Raw genomic sequence first — 17,054 nt, forward strand, 5'->3', positions numbered from 1 at the left:
GTGGCCAAAATAAATTGCAAGGGTGTTGGTTCTCAATCATAGGTAAAGGCTGCTCACAAAATTGTTGTACAAAAGTTATAAAAAATTGATCTCCAAGCAAGATTACTAGCTTATACATATATTTTTTGTTTGTTTTACTACAGCTCCTCTTTAATTTCTTTGAAAAAATTAAGCACACCTTTATGAAGTCCCACATAATCAATAATTGGGATTGTTTTACAATTCCAAAGTAGCCTTAAGTTTGAAAATTTTCTCACAGAGCATGCTTTTCTCTGTTGACCATAGCTTTGAGAACTTGTGCCATCAACACAAAGGGATCTCAATTTGTGAGCAAGTCAAAAAATTTCCACCAATTAGAGATTTCCAAAACAATTCAAGAGACACATCTTTCAATGACTTGCTCAAGGAGCATTATCAACAACAAGAAATTGTGACATGTGTGTGTAGCACCCTCTTCTTGATGATCATGGGTTCGATTTTAAAAATCCTCCACACAAGAGGTTAGATGCGGTTATGCCAAATTTTCAAGCACATGATAATAGTGTTTTTTAATGAGGTAAAAAGTTCCCTAGTGGTCTTCACACATGTCACTACAACATATTTAATAACAAATTCTTGTAGGAGTGATGCAGTGAACAAGAGCTCGCACATAGTGTTAAGGGAAGTGTCATGCCCTAAGGACATAATTAATCCACAAAGGGAAACAAGCCCAAAAATTTGCAAAAATCTTTGAACTTCTCACAAGAAAATTCCTTTGTGAACATATCTACAAGGTTGTCCTATGTCAGCACATAAGCCAAGATAATCTCTCCAGCTACATTCTTTCCCTAACATAGTGATAATGCACCTCAATGTGCTTTGTGTGAACATCAAAAGCAGGGTTCCTTGCAACTGCCAATGTGGTTTGACTACCATTGTAGATGATGTTTGTAGTTTCTTATCCAACATCCAAATCATCCACATAAGGCGTTTGAGTCATACACACCCAACCACCATTATGAAGATTGTTTTAAACTTAGCCTCACAATTGGAAGTGGCCATAGTAGGTTGCTTCTTTCTCAACAACAATATACATGAACTGTTGGGCATGAAACAAAAGCTAGTTGTGGACGCTCGTGTGTCATAACAACCAACCCAGTTTGAGTCCAAAAAAACATGCAAATGTGGTAGCAATGATCCCTTCTTGGGATAAAACGACTCAAGAGAAACCTTCTAACTTGTTTCAAATTGAATATACAGCCTTGAATTTCTTATACAAATAAGGCATCCAATATTAATCTCATAAAGAGTGAAATCCGCAAGATCTCCAACATCATGAAGACTCAACTTCATACCTATTTCCATTGGAGTAGCAATACGTTTGTAGTCCTCAAGTCCTAGCTCACATAGTAATGTCTCTATGTATCTTGCTTGTCACAAAGCAATAGCTCCATCATAGTACTTAAATAGTATACTCAAGTAATGATGCAAAAGATTCAAGTGCTACGCAATATGAGAGAGCAAAATAGATTGACAAACAAGAAATTGATAGAGTACAAAGAATAGATAGGATGAAATAGAGAATCTACGGAAGGAGCTTAGCTCATATTATAACCTCTCAACCACCCGCAAGCTATCTCACTCTCAATCACGTCTCACTCTCACTCCCATTCTTGATCTCACACACTCTCTCAATCAAAATCATGATCATACTCTCAATCTTGATCTCACTCTCACTCCCATTCTTGATCTCACACACTCTCTCAATCAAAATCATGATCATACTCTCAATCTTGATCTCACACACTCTCTCAATCAAAATCATGATCACAATCACAATTGTGTAGCCTTTTTTGATGATATAGTGGGTATTTTTGTAGTCAACTCCAGTCTTTAGTAAAGAAAGCAAAAATAGGGTTTTAAAAAAGCGTCATGCACACGACCAGCACCAAACGACACTAAAAATATTCCATACGTGTGAAACTAGAAAAATTAGAAAACCTTTGTTTTTTTAGGCCTAAATTTTTGTCAATTTTCAACTGCTCATAGCTCCCAAACGGCTATAAATTTTTATAGGTTCATCTTATATGAACTTGTGTGTCTCATTTTAATCATTAATCAGAAAATCATATATGTACAAGACGGCCACAAGATATACATCACCCTCACATTTGACATACAAAGTGCTTTCAATTGGACTATTGGACTATTACAAAAGCCTTGTTTAACCAAATGAGTGTCAACTTTCTCATAGCAAGCACAAGAAGAGTTCTTCAACTAATATAAATATTTCTTGCATTTTCACAATTCCTTTTCCACATAAAACCACAAGGTTGTGTCACATATACTTCCTCAAATATACCACCATTCAAGAATACAATAAAAATGTTTGATTTATGTACATTCTATTCAAAATAGGCTAAAATGCACATACAAAGCAAAGTCATACGAGGTGGGGGGGGGGGGGGGGGGGGGGTTCATTTTATGTAAAACCTACGTATCACGTGCATTCAAGGCCTATTTATAAAACCCCTTATCTGTGATTTTTTACAGAATAAAATAAACCTTTTTCCTATGAAATTTGTAATTTTTTTTCCAAGCAACCCTCTTTTGTATTATGCAAAAATGTGAGAAAAGGTGGAATTAAATAATCCCTATTATTGCATCAAGTTTCCGCCATTTAAAATAGGAAACAAAATCCCATAAATATCATATGAGGTGACATTACTATCTCTAGTTTTGCAAACATAGCAGAATAGAAAAATTTAGATGCCCAAAATGTGCATGCCAAAGTTCTGCATCTGTAAGAGTGTTTGTATCCACAACTTCATTTGCAAAATTCTACCCACACTTGTCATACAAAGTGATCTTATATATCCACTACACAAAACACTCAATGCAACAAATTCATCACCAAAATTAATATTATGAATTGTACATTTGTCATCCATAAATTTGACAACAAGTCCAAGTCTTGCAAGTGCAGATACATTCAAAAGGTTCTTTTTTATCCCTAGTACATGAAGTGCATCCACAAATATGAAGCTAGTTGTAGAATTTAGCACAATCTTTCTAACTCCCTTGATCAGATAAGAGGCATTGTTGGCACAAGTGATTTTATTCCCATGAGGGACATTATCGAGAGAGGTAAACAATTCACAATGAGAAATGATGTGCTTTGTAGCACCACTATCAAAGTACTAGAGATGTGACTCTACAACAATTGACATACATATATCATTGACAAAAGTATCATTTGTATATTCTACATGGAATGCTCATTGTGTATCTACATCATCATCACAATCTCCATTTATAGAAGATTTTGCAATAGCTACACTAGTAGAAAATCAGTCTCTTCGTCTTGTATTCAACATATGACATGTCTTTATCAAGTAGTCATTAGCCTTGTAACATATATTCTTCTTGCCTTTTGCACCAAAACTCCTAACAAGTTGCTACCACCAGAATCACTACACATACGTTATCTTGTACTCATAGAAGAGCCATGAGAAGTGGTTGCATTGATGTTACCACCTTTCCTTTGAGTAGCAACAAAATCCTATTCAACTACATGCGATTTAGCCATGTTCTTTCTTGAAAGTGACTCTTGTAACATCAATGTACATAATGCATAATTATTAATAGCTTGAAGGTTTCCCAAGTCATAAGTCTCCAAGTACTAGCAAAAGTTTTCGAAGAGTTTGGAGATGCATCTAGAACAATTTGTAAAAGTGAACATTAAAAAATGATTGCATCTACAAAAATGAGCTTCTCATTGCTATCCTTGATATCATCAAGAAAATGTTCTTGTCATCTTTCTCTTGCATAACCTTAGGCTCCGGCTCTTTATGAACCAATGTAATTTTTACCTCATTGCAAGTTGCATATATAGAGATCTTTCTAGGTATCTCAAGCATATTTTTTTGATTTTGTTGAGTGAATGTGAGGAGTAATAGTGCCCTTCAAAGATAAAGCAGTTGATGCAAGGCCCTTTGCATCTCTAACATACCAACAAGATTGCTCAGTTGTAGGTAAAACAAATCTAGTAGCAGTTGTTTTGCTAGAACTTGCCACATCCTCAATGGAGCCTATATCCATAGAAAGTGGATGTACATCAATGCCGTGCACAACATTCTAGTTGTCCTTTGAAACAAGAACATGAGTCATCATGTAAGACCACATTGGGTAATTCTCCCCATCTAATTTATCCTCAATAAACATTTGAGTTGTTGTTAGCCATGGCATGTTTCTAGTACACCTGATGTATAAATTTCTCCAAAAGAGAAAAAATCAAATAGGACTAACAGGCACTATATAGAACAACCCAAAGAGAACTAAAAGAAACCTATTCTGCAAAATATAACACTCACAAAAATTATATACACAAGGATAAAATGTCTTGTGCAGTACTACATATACAAAAAATGGAGGCTGAAATGAGCCCAAATGAAGTATTAGTCGATCTATTGATGCTCACCAAATCTTGTAAAAATCTGAGAACGTGAGGGGAGGGATGTTAGTGATAGTATCAGGAGGAGGTGACCTACTCTAATATGAATTTTTGGAATTATGGATGCACACAGAGCTTGAGTAACATGAATAAGTTCAAGGCACACAACAGTGAGTGAATTCCTTAGTATGCTATTGTTTAATCTACCATTTTGTTGTTAACCTTTAGATATTTTAGCGATGGTAAATGTAAGCAGACTTTCCTTTTTTGTCTCAGCATTCTTCAAACTTAGTATGTGTGCTTGATTGAGCATATTTACCTCTCTCCAAATGGTCACACGTAGGATGAGTGGGGGGAATTCACCTTCTATTGTTAGAAAATGAGACACAAACAAGGCAACAATTTTGAATGAAAATTTTACTCCTTCTGTTGGATTTAGGCATCTTAGGTATCCCTCACACAAATGGAAGTAGTTCGTATGCTGAGAGACCCTCAAAACAAACATTGAAGTAAGATTAATTGAGTGCCTACAATCACAAGAATTTTTATTTTGTTTTAATATAAAATTATAGTATCCATTATACATACATAATTGCAAATGGTTTATATGTTAGGAAAAGCCCTACTTAAATAATAAGGTGAAAGGTGCATATTGCACGTTAGTATTTGAAAAATAATAATAATAAGTTATATTATTAATTATACATAGATCATCATGAATGGTTCATATTTTAGAAAAGACTTTACTTAAATAATAATGTAAAAATTGCACATTGGACATTATTTTTTGGATATTAAAACAAAACAAATACTAAAAAATAGAAAGATACATTGAAAAACTAAAACAAAAGAACATTTCAATGCGCTCATAAAAAAGATAGATGTAATTTGAATTCCTTCATAGAAAAAGATAAATTTAATAACAATGAAAAATAAATAAAAAATTAACAAAATGAATCCTTGTTAAGTTCTTAAATAAAAAGCCATTTTACAAATCAGAATATTTAAAATTATTATTGAATCAATACTTCATATCATGGATCAAACTCCTATGAATACACTCTTTGATATTTTGTTCTCTAAGCCTTTTTTCTTTTTCAACATGCCAATTTTCAAACAAATGAAGGTAGCCTTGGGAAATAGAATTTGAAAGGACCTGAGAGAAAGGCTTATTTAAAGTAGCAAAATCTAACCATTTGTTTTGCAATGAGTAGCTCCTTGCTTTTAAAAACCTTCCCTCAGAATAATAGATTGTTCTTATAGAAGCCTATCTTCCATGTCCTTTGTACCCATTTACATATCTTACCTACAAGGCCACTGATCGCAAGGTATTCCTTGAACAGGTGGGAGAGGTCTTTTGCTAGTCGTTCTGCATTGAGAGCATCTATCTAAGCCAGTCCCCTTTGCTAGATCCTTCAACCCAATTGGCAAGGCTCCCCACAATACCTTCCAAAGAAAGACCTTGATATCAAGTGGGCACCATATGTTCTTGGTGACTTCCTACCATCTTGATTGTGCTCCACTCTTTGTTCAATGGAGAGAACCAATCCATCAAAGCCATAAGTGTGTGGTACAGTCCTTTAGTTTGAGGCTTAAAAAAGTGCATGTCTGTAGGCCATCTACATGCTTCGCACTCAAACTCAGACTCACAGCTAGGCAAGCACTAGTTGTCCATCCATTCCAAGACTCTTCTAATCAGTAGACTTTTAGTCCCATCAAGGTTGTACTAGAACACCATTTGGTCAGTTCTTTCCCACCAATTAATGCAATAATCCCTTAGTTGTCCCAGATATCGGTACCTTTGTTATTGATCTTTCTAGCAGCTTCCCTCCTGAATGGATTCAAAGAAATTATTCCCACCTTAGATAGCCATGGGGACCAACGAGATGTAGTGTTGTGAAAGTACCTTGTAAGTTCTTCCCATCCCAAATCCTCCATTTCTCTCTTTTTTTCATAATAATGAGCTCGCTCGTCGCACCCCCAAGATTCAAGCAAGCCCACCGAGGGGCAAATAGTTTGTTGTGTACCTCCATCCCTTTCGACTAACCACCTTACAAGAAGATCTAGGCATTGTCCATTATGGCATTGGCCATAGTAACCCAAGACTGGCCTTGCTTTGCAAGTGCGGCCACAAATTTAGCACATTGGGCCTCTGCATTGATACTAGGCTTAAGAATCTCAAGACCACCTTCATTGATCAATCTTGCAACTGTTTCCCATCTAGCCCACTGCCAGGGCATTGAGTTGTTCTTCCATGGTTTGAGGAACTCTTTCCAACTGCATTTGGCAAGCTTTAGGAGAGGATCATTGAAAGCTATATATGGGATCATGAGTGAGTTGACTACTTTCACTCTATTTTGGAAGGGAAGAAGTAGATACTCCCATCCATGCATCTTGCTTTTTATCTTCTCCATAAACCAATTGAGTTTTTTCTTGTGGTTAACATCTACCCCTATCGGGGCTGCTAGGTGTCGGAATATCTTCCCTCTTGACACTATCTCCACGGAGCACATTGATGAATAGAATGAGTTGTTCTCCGAGAGGGAGATCAATTATGATTTTTTGATGCTACACTTTGACCTTGATGATACGTTTGCACAATCTTGAGAGCCTTTTTAATCACTTGAGGGAAAGATTTGAGGAGGATCAATGAGTTATCCACAAAAATTTTAGCTATCATTTGGTTGTTGTTAGGTAGTGATAGCCCTTGAATCTTCCCTCTCATAGCACTATTCTCAAGTAAGGTCACGAGAGGATGAGATCCAATGTTGAGAAAAATAGAGGCAGAAGGTCACCCTTGTTTGATGGATCTCTTGACCTCAAATGGTCCCACAATTCTCCCATTGATTAGAGGCTTTGATTGGCTACTAGCACCAAAGGTACTCACTAGCCTGCCATCCGATACCGAAAGCCTAGAGATTTCATGAAATCTTCAGTAAATGACCAGATTATCCTATCAAAGGATTTTTCTTAATCCAACTAGCGCATGATATAGTCTAGCTTAGTGAATGCTTCATACTCAATGTCCACTAATTACAGCTAGAGTACTATCATAGATTGATCTTCCCTTGATAAAACCATGCTGGTGGGGGTTGATAAATTTGTCTAAAAGGGGAGAGAGCCTAAGGGAAATTGGTCTGGAAACAATCTTGTAGGCTATTGACATCATGGTAATGGGCCACCAATGTTTCAACTAGGAGCAACACACTTGTTTTCGAGATAGGTTTGATGAGGCCCCTTTAAATACTTGAGTCCAAGACACCATCCACCAGTGCTTGGTTAGCCATTATCATGATAGGGGACTTCAGCTCATCCCAAATTTCTTTGAATGATTCAAGCATCATCCTATCCCACCCCACAGGGGATCTCTCTTTTCTTACGGCTTGAAGGATGAGAGAGGATTCCTCCTTGATGAATTCCTTCTCTAGGAGGTTGAAGTCCAAAATGGAGACTGTTTTTTTAATGCTATTAAGAAGATTATTTCTAGCTTCATCCACTAATGGGGATCGGGCCTCAGGCTGTCCTATGATCTATCATAGGTGATCAAGCATCAGATGAGCCATTTTATCTAAGTCCTTAACCTCATTTCCTTCCCCATCTATGAGCCAATGGACTATACGCCAGTCTTTCTTGACTTTGAGGTCTCTCTAAAAAAGTAATTTTAGTTTGCCTCCTCCAACAGAATAAAGGTTTCTCTGGAAAATATTTTGGCCTTCCTTACATCCTTCGTTTGGTAGTCGTTCAATTGTCCCTTGGCTCAAGCCACCTTCTATGCACTGATTTTGAGGTAGACCCTTCTTGTTTTTTTTAGTTTAATACCTTAACTTTGTCCTTGAGTTGCTTCATGCTTCCCTTGTAGTATTCCTTCCTTCTGGGGCCTACAATTTTGATTGCTTTCTAAATATTCTTGGCAAAGATTTCCCAATCCCAAGGGCTTGCTGCATGCACCTCTTTCCAAAGTTTTTCCATTGCTTTCAAGGCCAATATTTTAAATAGGGGGTATTTGAACAAGTGAACCCCTATAGATAGTAGCTTCTTAGAGCCTTGTGGACAATGAGCTTCTCCTTTGGGGTTTTTTAGTTTTATGCTTGAAGAAAGGTGATCCAACATGCACTGTGTGGCTACCACCTTCATCTTGAGCAAAGATGGAAGCTAGTCGGCTTTGTATGAGCATTAGCAATGGTCTAGTTGAGATGCCATGTTGACATATTGTAGACTAGTGTATGTGAACCCGGGCATGTCCTTGCCATGCCCCACCTCCCACATGTCTATAAGAGCCCACCTCTCACATAGGCTTAGCCATTTTGATCTTTCAAATCCAGTCGGCATGGATGATGAGCTTGTTTTGTCCTTTCTCTTCTCCACCATATTGACGTTGTCATGCATTTTTTGGATGAGAATAAAGTCATTAGATCATGCCAAAAATCTTGCCCAATAGCCTCATGTATATATGTGTACATAGCCCCAGGATTGGATGCTAATGGTTTGGGTTGTTCAAGTCCCCAAGACATGGGTTGTAATAAATACTTTGAGCCGTGCTTTATAGACCATGAATCGCACTTGTACATCATAAGTTATGAGCATCCAAAGTGGGTGGTCTCAACTTAGAAAGTGATTGCAAGTGCATGCGACAAAGGCAACTCGGCCAACTGGGTGATTGAAATTGGAAATGCTGAGATTTAAGATTTCTATAAGTAGCCGAGATGATGGGCTCCAAGCCGTGTGTTACAATGTGTCATTCAATGATCGAAGTAGCAAGTTATGCTTTTGGGAAGGTTGTCCAATACGTTCTCGTGCTTGGGGGAGAAGCTGGAAATCAATTGGGAATGAGGGAGTTGGGAGGATTGGGGAGGAAGTTTCCATGTGGAATGGGAATTATCCCACATGGGAAGGGAAAAGGGGAGAATGGGGGGTATATAGGGTAAAAGGGAGACCCCCATTAGTTGTATCACCTTGTGGAGTGCTCGGCTTCATGGGCTTGTGGGCTCTTAAGGAGAGATACAGGTGCCTTTTCTAGCTTTCCATACTACCTGCCCAGACGCCTTATCACATTTTTGGTCCTCTTGACAATTTCCCCCCCTTTCCATGTGCACAAAGTCACCGACGCAGGCCCAAACTCTACCAAAAAAGGCCTAAAGTGGACCAATTAAAATGAAACCCCCAAGAGGCCGTGTTGAGTGAGGAGAGAAAAGAAAGGGATTTCATTAAAAGGGATAAGTGAGCCCCATTTTAATAGATGCAACACTTGCACACCATCGAAAGAGCTCATTTTTTAGCAAGAAAGAGTACACCCCCGGTTTTGAGTGGCCATAACTCTGTCACCTTTCATCTGTTTTTTGCCTATGGATACTCTACGGACATCTCCACAAGATGAGCTTTGTCATGATGTCCTTGATTCCTCCTGATTTTGCCTACGGATACTCTACAAACATCTCCACAAGACGAGCTTTGTCATGATGTCCTTGATTCCTCCTGATTTTGAGTGTGCTTCATACTTGAAGGGTTTTTCATAAATTTCCACAGGTGTTTATCATAGGTGTTTTTGGAAGTGTAATAGTTCTTCCTTCTGACGATGTGATTCGTGCAAGGCTATAGCAATGGCAGTGGCACTAGCACTCCCCCACCATAGAAGCCAATCCCTGCGGAGGGCATACCTCGTACTCAGGGAGCATAACCACCCTTGCGGCGGGGATTGTCGCACGGTGCCATCGATGCATTCACCTGACCTCGGTGATGTGCCCGCCCCTCAGCCGTTTCCCCCACGAGTGGGTGTGACACATAGGCGGAGGCGGGCTTGGACGGCCATCTTCGTCGCACCCGCACCCTCCATGTGGGGTTCGTGTGGACACTCAGGCAAAGATGCCCTTGGACGAGCCGCAGGTGCAAGCTACATTTAGAGACTTGCTAATTCACAGAATTCTACAATTCACACTATGTATCGCATTTCGATGCGCTCTTCATCGTTGTAAGAGCCAAGATATCCGTTGTTGAGAGTCGTTTCCTTTATGTGACTTGCGGCCCCCAAAGAGAGCCACCTCAATCCAAGATTATTTTTAGTTGTGTGCGTCCCCCTCAGTGCCCCCCCCCGCCCGTGCCAGGAGGAGGAGGGATAGAAAGGTTGATCAAGGGGCCCCATGCCTTGCGGCATGGAGGAGGGGAGCCACCCACATGGCAAGCAAAGGGAAAGCGTCCCTGCCTCGCGGCGGCCGATGGACGGTCCCAACCCGGTGCCTTGCCCACCGTGTCCCGGATCTAGCACGAGAGCGAGGCAAGGATGCTCGCGCCTCCGAGTGCGGCCCCTTACATATGTCACGGTTTGCATTGTTCTGATGGGATGTGTGTCAATGAAATTTCCACAGGTTCACGTACAAAAACGTTGTTTTTACTACCTCTCCTTCCTCTAAATGAAAAAGATTAATGAACTTCTCACCAATGTTGTTGGAGGCAAACCGCCAAAAGTTTCCGCGATTTGAGAACTTCACTGGACCATTCAATCGGTAGTCTAGCAACGGGCAGTGTGTACAAAGGGCAAGGACGTAGTCAACACAAGCTGATGACTTGTGCTTACAAGGAATTCCTCTTTGAAGATCAATAATTGCAATGATCTATCCCCATCACGATGAAGTTTCAAAACACTACCTGGGCCTATTGGCCTACGTGGTAAACTCATTCAGATCATCATTGTAGCTCATGTGCGGCCCATAACATCTAAGGGCATCAGAAGCTTGTTATTGTCTCATACTTCAATGGCCTAGATGGCCATAGTCCCTCTAAGAAGTTGGCCACAAAGAGGATCAGCAGACTGAGGTCTTGTTCGTTAACGGAATTAACCAGACAAATCACTCCACCAACTAAGAATGTCAATGCACTACCACCCATAGAATCAAGAAAGAGATCTCAATCTGTCAATCCTTACTATGTGTGGACCTGGTATGTTTCCCGGTGTTGAGTAAAATTAATCCATAGGCTCCAATCCTAGGGGTGCCCTTCCGTAGATTCCTTTAAGTTTTCAGCCTTGCGACCATACTCCCCTTGGAACCCAAAAACTTTGATTTCTCATAAGGTGCTAGCGGAGTCATGAAAGTAACATCTGCCAATCCGTAGTAGGCATCGTTTATGGTTGAGACTAGGAGTGTATCTAATCTCCTTTGAGCCTCCAACTTTCGTTCTTGATTAATGAAAAAATCCTTCGAAAATCCTTTTGGAGTAGTTCGTCTTTCATGAATCCAATAATTTCACCTCTGACAATGAAATACAAATGCCCCCAATTGTCCCTATTAATCATTAATCTGGTCCCAAAGACCAACACAATAGGACCAGTGTCCTATCGCATTATTTCATGTTAATGTATTTAGAGCATTGACTTTCTTTGAGCACTCTAACTTTTTTAAATTAACATCAACAAATTCGCCTCCTAGTCAATTAAGGCCAGGAGCGCATCCCCAACAAAAAGGACGGAGCTACAAGTGCACACCAAAAGAGGCGAACCGCTCGCCTTGCCCCGAGATCCAACAACGAGCTTTTTAAGTGCAATAGCTGAAATATATACTATTAGAGATAAAATTACCACGGCTGTTGGCACCAGACTTTCCCTCCAATGGATCCTCTAGAGTGAGAGCTAGTTTCTTCACATAGCTATTCTAGTGTTGGAGTTCACAGCTAAGTGATTATCTAGGCAGTTCATTTAGTGAGGACTGGAATTAAGCACTAGACTGAAATAGAGAACTGAACTGGAATAATGTACTGAAACGGAAGACACAAACTAGAAGACTAGGAATGGTGTTATATATTTAGATCAGTAGTACAAAGATAATCAGTATAGTGTACAACAGGCTTAAGCTTAGATGAAGTTTAAGGATTGATTATAGGAGTAAGTGATTACAGAGTTGAAAGACAAAAGCTTATATATGAAGCTAAAAGTCTGGAAGCAAGAGCTTGTAAGCCAAAATTTAAAAGCCCAAAAATCCAAAAAGCCCGTGATACATTGTAGTGGCTCCTATTTATAGGTTTACAGAGTTACTACAGTAACTGTTGTATTTACTGCTAGTGTAGTTGTTCCCGCTGGGCGCTTCTAAGGAGCAATTTCAACCTGCTAGGACTGTCCTTGCCTTCAATGAGCTGTTCTTGCTCTTCCACACACCCAGCACTTGCTTCACCACTAACAAGGCATCACCTTTTATGCTCAACCTTCCAACCCCATGCTTCAAACAAATGTGTAATCCGGCTTCCAGAGTACCATATTCAGCCTCATTGTTACTATTAGCATCCAATTTGAACCCCCTCTTGCATACTAGCTTCCCCTCTAGATCATAAAGTGCTATACCCCCTGAAGCTACATCATGGCTCTTTCTGTATGAACCATCAAAGAACAACACATGTGCATTGTTGATCTGTGGCACTTCTTCAACTACCTTTCTCACCACCTCTTCCTTAACAATAAGGGGATTCTCCTTATAGGTCAACAAATCAGCTAGGGTAGCCCTTGTACTGTCTTCCACTAGAAAAGAGAACTCAAACTCTTGCAGCTCAATTACCCATTTCTTCACCACATTTGACATGTTAGTACCATTAATTAACTGTGGCAAAAAGGCATAACTCGTCAAGAAAAAAAAAGGTTGTGGTAGCAAGTAATGACGAAATCGTCGACAAGCAAATATTACACTGGCCATCACTAGCTCTACTTCCGAGAACTTTCTCTCTGCTACCAACTTCACTCGGTTTGCACAATACACTAGCCTCATATAATGGCTGCCCTTCCCCTTTTGCAATAGAATGGCTCCAATGGAATCATCCCCTACTGATGGATTTACATAAAACACTTTCTCCCAATCAGGAGCTTGCATGGCTGACAACCCCCCTAACACCTCTTTCACCTCTTGAAACACTTCTCCACACTTGTCATCCCATTGCAATGGATCATGATTTGCCACTTTCTATAATGGATAAAGAAGCTGCGAAGACAATGGAATAAACCGTGCCATGTCCTTCACTTTGTGTATAAAGGTTGCCAATTGCTTCCTACTCGTAGGTGATGGAAGAAGAATAATAGACTTAACCTTATTTGGATCAGCCTCAATGCCATTTTCTGACACCATATGGCCCAATAACTTCACCCTTGGCTATGCTAGATTACATTTCTTGGGATTTAGTTGTCCTCCACATTTATCATATCACGCCAATACCATATGCAACTTCTCATGATGTTCAACCCTACTGCTATAGACACAAAAGTTGTCCATAAAAGCTTTAACACAACTACCAATGAATGGTTTCAATACCCAATTTTCTCTCTCTTGATAGAAAGATGGTCCATTTGTCAACCCAAATGGCAATACTGTGTAGAAATAGCAGCCCCATGGCATAATAAAAGTTGTCTTTGTGCGGTCTTTAAGAGAAATCTTCAATTGAAAATAGTCTGAAAAACCATCACACACACTGTACCTCTCATAAGCTGCCATTGAATCCAAGATCTAATCAATGAATGGAAGAGGATATGGGTTCTTCTTAGTGGCTGCATTTAAGGGTTTAAAATCTACACAAATCCTCCACTTCCCATCCTTCTTTGGACTGACTACTACTAGACTCACCCATTCTGTGGTCTCCATAGGGACTATGAACCTTGCCTTCAATAGCTTGTCCACCTCTTCCCGCAAGGCTTCCATTTGCTCTTGACCCATCCTTCTTAGTCTTTTCCGCATTGGCTTAGCACCTTCTTTCAGCTCTATATGCATCTCTTCGCCCTTGAGCCCTCTGATCTCTTCATATGAAGTAATGAACAAATCAGGAAAACTAGCCAGCATGTGCGAATATATCTCCTTCTCCATGGCTGAGAGGTCTCCACTGATCATTTGTGTCATCAATTCCTGCTTCTTTGACAACTCAACCTTGGTTTGTATCAGCCCTTCAATCACTTCATAAGGCCCTTCACTTTCATCTTCAACCTCATTTGCAAATGCGACTACACCAGACTCCTGGATTCCTTTGTCCATCAAAAGAAATGAAACATCAGCATCATCATCACTACTAGTAGTACTATCACTGTCCTCATCAGATAACTGTGGAATAATATTCATCACTAGACCCATCCTCATCTTCATAAATCTCTTCCAATCGTTTCCTTGTATCCATATTATATAGCTTCTTGGCACCTATCTTTCCATAGAGGCTAATCGTACCATGTCGCCAATCTCCCATTGCACGTAACCATGGTCTTCCCAATATAATAGGATATGCTCCCAACCCCGCTGGCATCACATGAAAATCAACCACTGACTTTGCATCATATGCCTCCACTTCTAAGCTCTTTACAACACCCAAACATTTTACTTTCTGATGGTTTTCCAATCTAATCTGAAAGCCTGACACCCCAGTCACTGTAAGACCCATCTTCTCAACGCATGAGTGTGTTATGACACATATTTGAGCCCCACCATCAACATACCCTTGTCCTAGATTTTTTCTTTTGTGCCACACATCTACTATTGGGAAAATGTCTGGTAGCTCATCCATTGCCAACACCTTCACTGAACCTCTCTCTGGCTCTTTCTCCATTAGGCTAACCATCCTCTTCCATTGTCTCTTTAGCTTAGGCACCATCTCTATAAGCTGCCCAAAAGTAACATCTGCCTTCCTGCTTTGTCAGATCCTCCTTTAAGTCATAGCTTAATTGCCCATCCCCTAGTGGAAAATCTGAAACATGAAACTTGCGACGAGCCCTCGTTTTCCTCTTGGCCTTGACATCCTCGCCTTCATAGATTTTTCCCTTCTTCTTACTAGGACCTCGGGCACTTCTTCCTTCCTTGTCCTCTGTGGTCCTCTTCCCAATAGGCATCACTAATGTATCCTCTAGCTTTGATGCCTTTTCCAAGGTGACTATACTTATCACTTTTTTCTTTCCCTTTTTCTCCCGGGTTAATCCACTAGTTCCTTCATCTCCATTAATTTTGATGCCATAATCATGCGACCTAGTTAGCACCTGTTTTGGCAATGGATACATGTCTCCCTCCATCCTTGGTGGCTTATCACATTGCGGGCTGATGTGACCCAACTCTCCACAATTAGAACATGTGGCCATCTGCCTCTAGTACCGACCATTGCTTTGTCCAACACCATTCCTAGGCCTTTCTTCACCTCTTGGCTAATTTTCAAACCTCCCTCGACCTCGATTATTTCCCACTTGACCAAAAGGAAGGTGAGCCAGTAGATGTCCAGCCTAAGTATGTACCACTTGCCTCATGTCTTGCCTTAGCCCATCATCTTGCACTGCTGTAGTGACCACTGCCTGCATAACCTGAGGAGTAACAGAAACCACTAGTTCATGATGAACCCGACCTTGCGAAGAATCCATAGGCTGAAATGCAGACCTCATGGGCAAAGACTCCACCCCTAACTGGCTCATTTTCCTCAACTTCCACTCTTTGTTCCTTGCTACCTCTAGTGCATCTTCATATGTCCTAGGCTTCTTTAGCTCCACTCTCCAACGTATATTCTCCCAAAGACCAGCCAAGAACCTTTCCTTCTTCATCATGTTAGGTGGGGGTACCTGTGGTGCTAAGGCCTTGCACATCCGCTCCCATGCCAATGAGAACTTACGTATGTACGCATCTACTGGCTCACCTTCCTTTTGCACTAAAGCCTGTACTTCTTGCCACACTTTGTCAGGATCTTCTATCTTCACAAACTCCACTTCCAATCCATGCCTTAGATTGTCCCAACTCAACCTTATGGGTGGATCAGCCACAGGCAAATCCTCTTCAAATGCTTTGGACCAAACTCGTGCATCACTCTTCAAACAGATTTGGAGAAGACGAAACATCTGTGCCGGGTCATGAATCTGGTTGCTAATGCAGGCAACCTCCATCTTTTCCCAAAAGTCTTCCACATCTTTATTACTTCTTCCATGAAACTCCAGATAAGAGAAAGCCATGGCTACCCAAATTACGATGCTTTGAGAACCCCTTCGAACACACGTGCAAGAACCCAAAACTTTTGACTCACTCAATTCCCAGAAACTTCAATGGAGCTCAGTTTTAGATAAGGACAAACACATGCACATCAAATGAGTTTTCATAGTTAATCATTGGAATTACAACAGGCAAAGGACATTCCAGGATCTCTCTCAATCTTCTTGACCCAAACATAAAGACTATGTGCTGCTGGAAAAAAATCTTCTTGGACACATGAACATTTATCTGGATTCTCTGAGTTAAATAAAAAGGAGTGAATTGAGGGCCATTTTGATCATCCATTAAAGCCAACCATGCAGCTCCCAAGAAGGCACACCAGACTTATCCTCTGATTTTGCCAAAATTTCAGCAGCATAACAGCATAAATGCCTTAAAATACCAAAAGACCAGCCATCATAACTTGGAAAAATTTTGTCAGAGTTTCCCCAGAAGTAGAGCAGTGAGAACCCAAAATATAGATTGTATATGTATGCATAAACTGCCAACAATAGAACCCGAGCATCAAGTAGGAATCACTAGTACATAGCCTATGGCGAGGTCACAAAAAGGGTGCTCCAGCTACCTGTATCACCGAAAGGATCTCCACATTTGAGAATCCCCCAGCTCAATAAATCCTCATGCTATCTACCCTCACACATTGGCTAATGCAAATCACG

At 40.3% G+C, this 17,054-nt stretch overlaps 1 non-coding gene and 1 pseudogene across 1 annotated transcript; both read right to left on the minus strand.

Moving 5' to 3' along the window:
- Positions 1-10,275: 10,275 nt before the first annotated feature.
- Positions 10,276-10,428, minus strand: LOC147458656 (5.8S ribosomal RNA). Its single transcript, XR_015188005.1, has one exon. It is a non-coding gene; the product is annotated as a 5.8S ribosomal RNA (ribosomal RNA).
- Positions 10,429-10,774: 346 nt separating this feature from the next.
- On the minus strand, positions 10,775-12,131 carry LOC147458657 (18S ribosomal RNA; annotated as a pseudogene).
- Between the last annotated feature and the right edge of the window lie 4,923 nt (positions 12,132-17,054).

The sequence above is a fragment of the Adiantum capillus-veneris genome, chromosome 4, assembly GCF_014529385.1.
Source record: "Adiantum capillus-veneris isolate H3 chromosome 4, ASM1452938v2, whole genome shotgun sequence".
NCBI lineage: Eukaryota > Viridiplantae > Streptophyta > Polypodiopsida > Polypodiales > Pteridaceae > Adiantum > Adiantum capillus-veneris.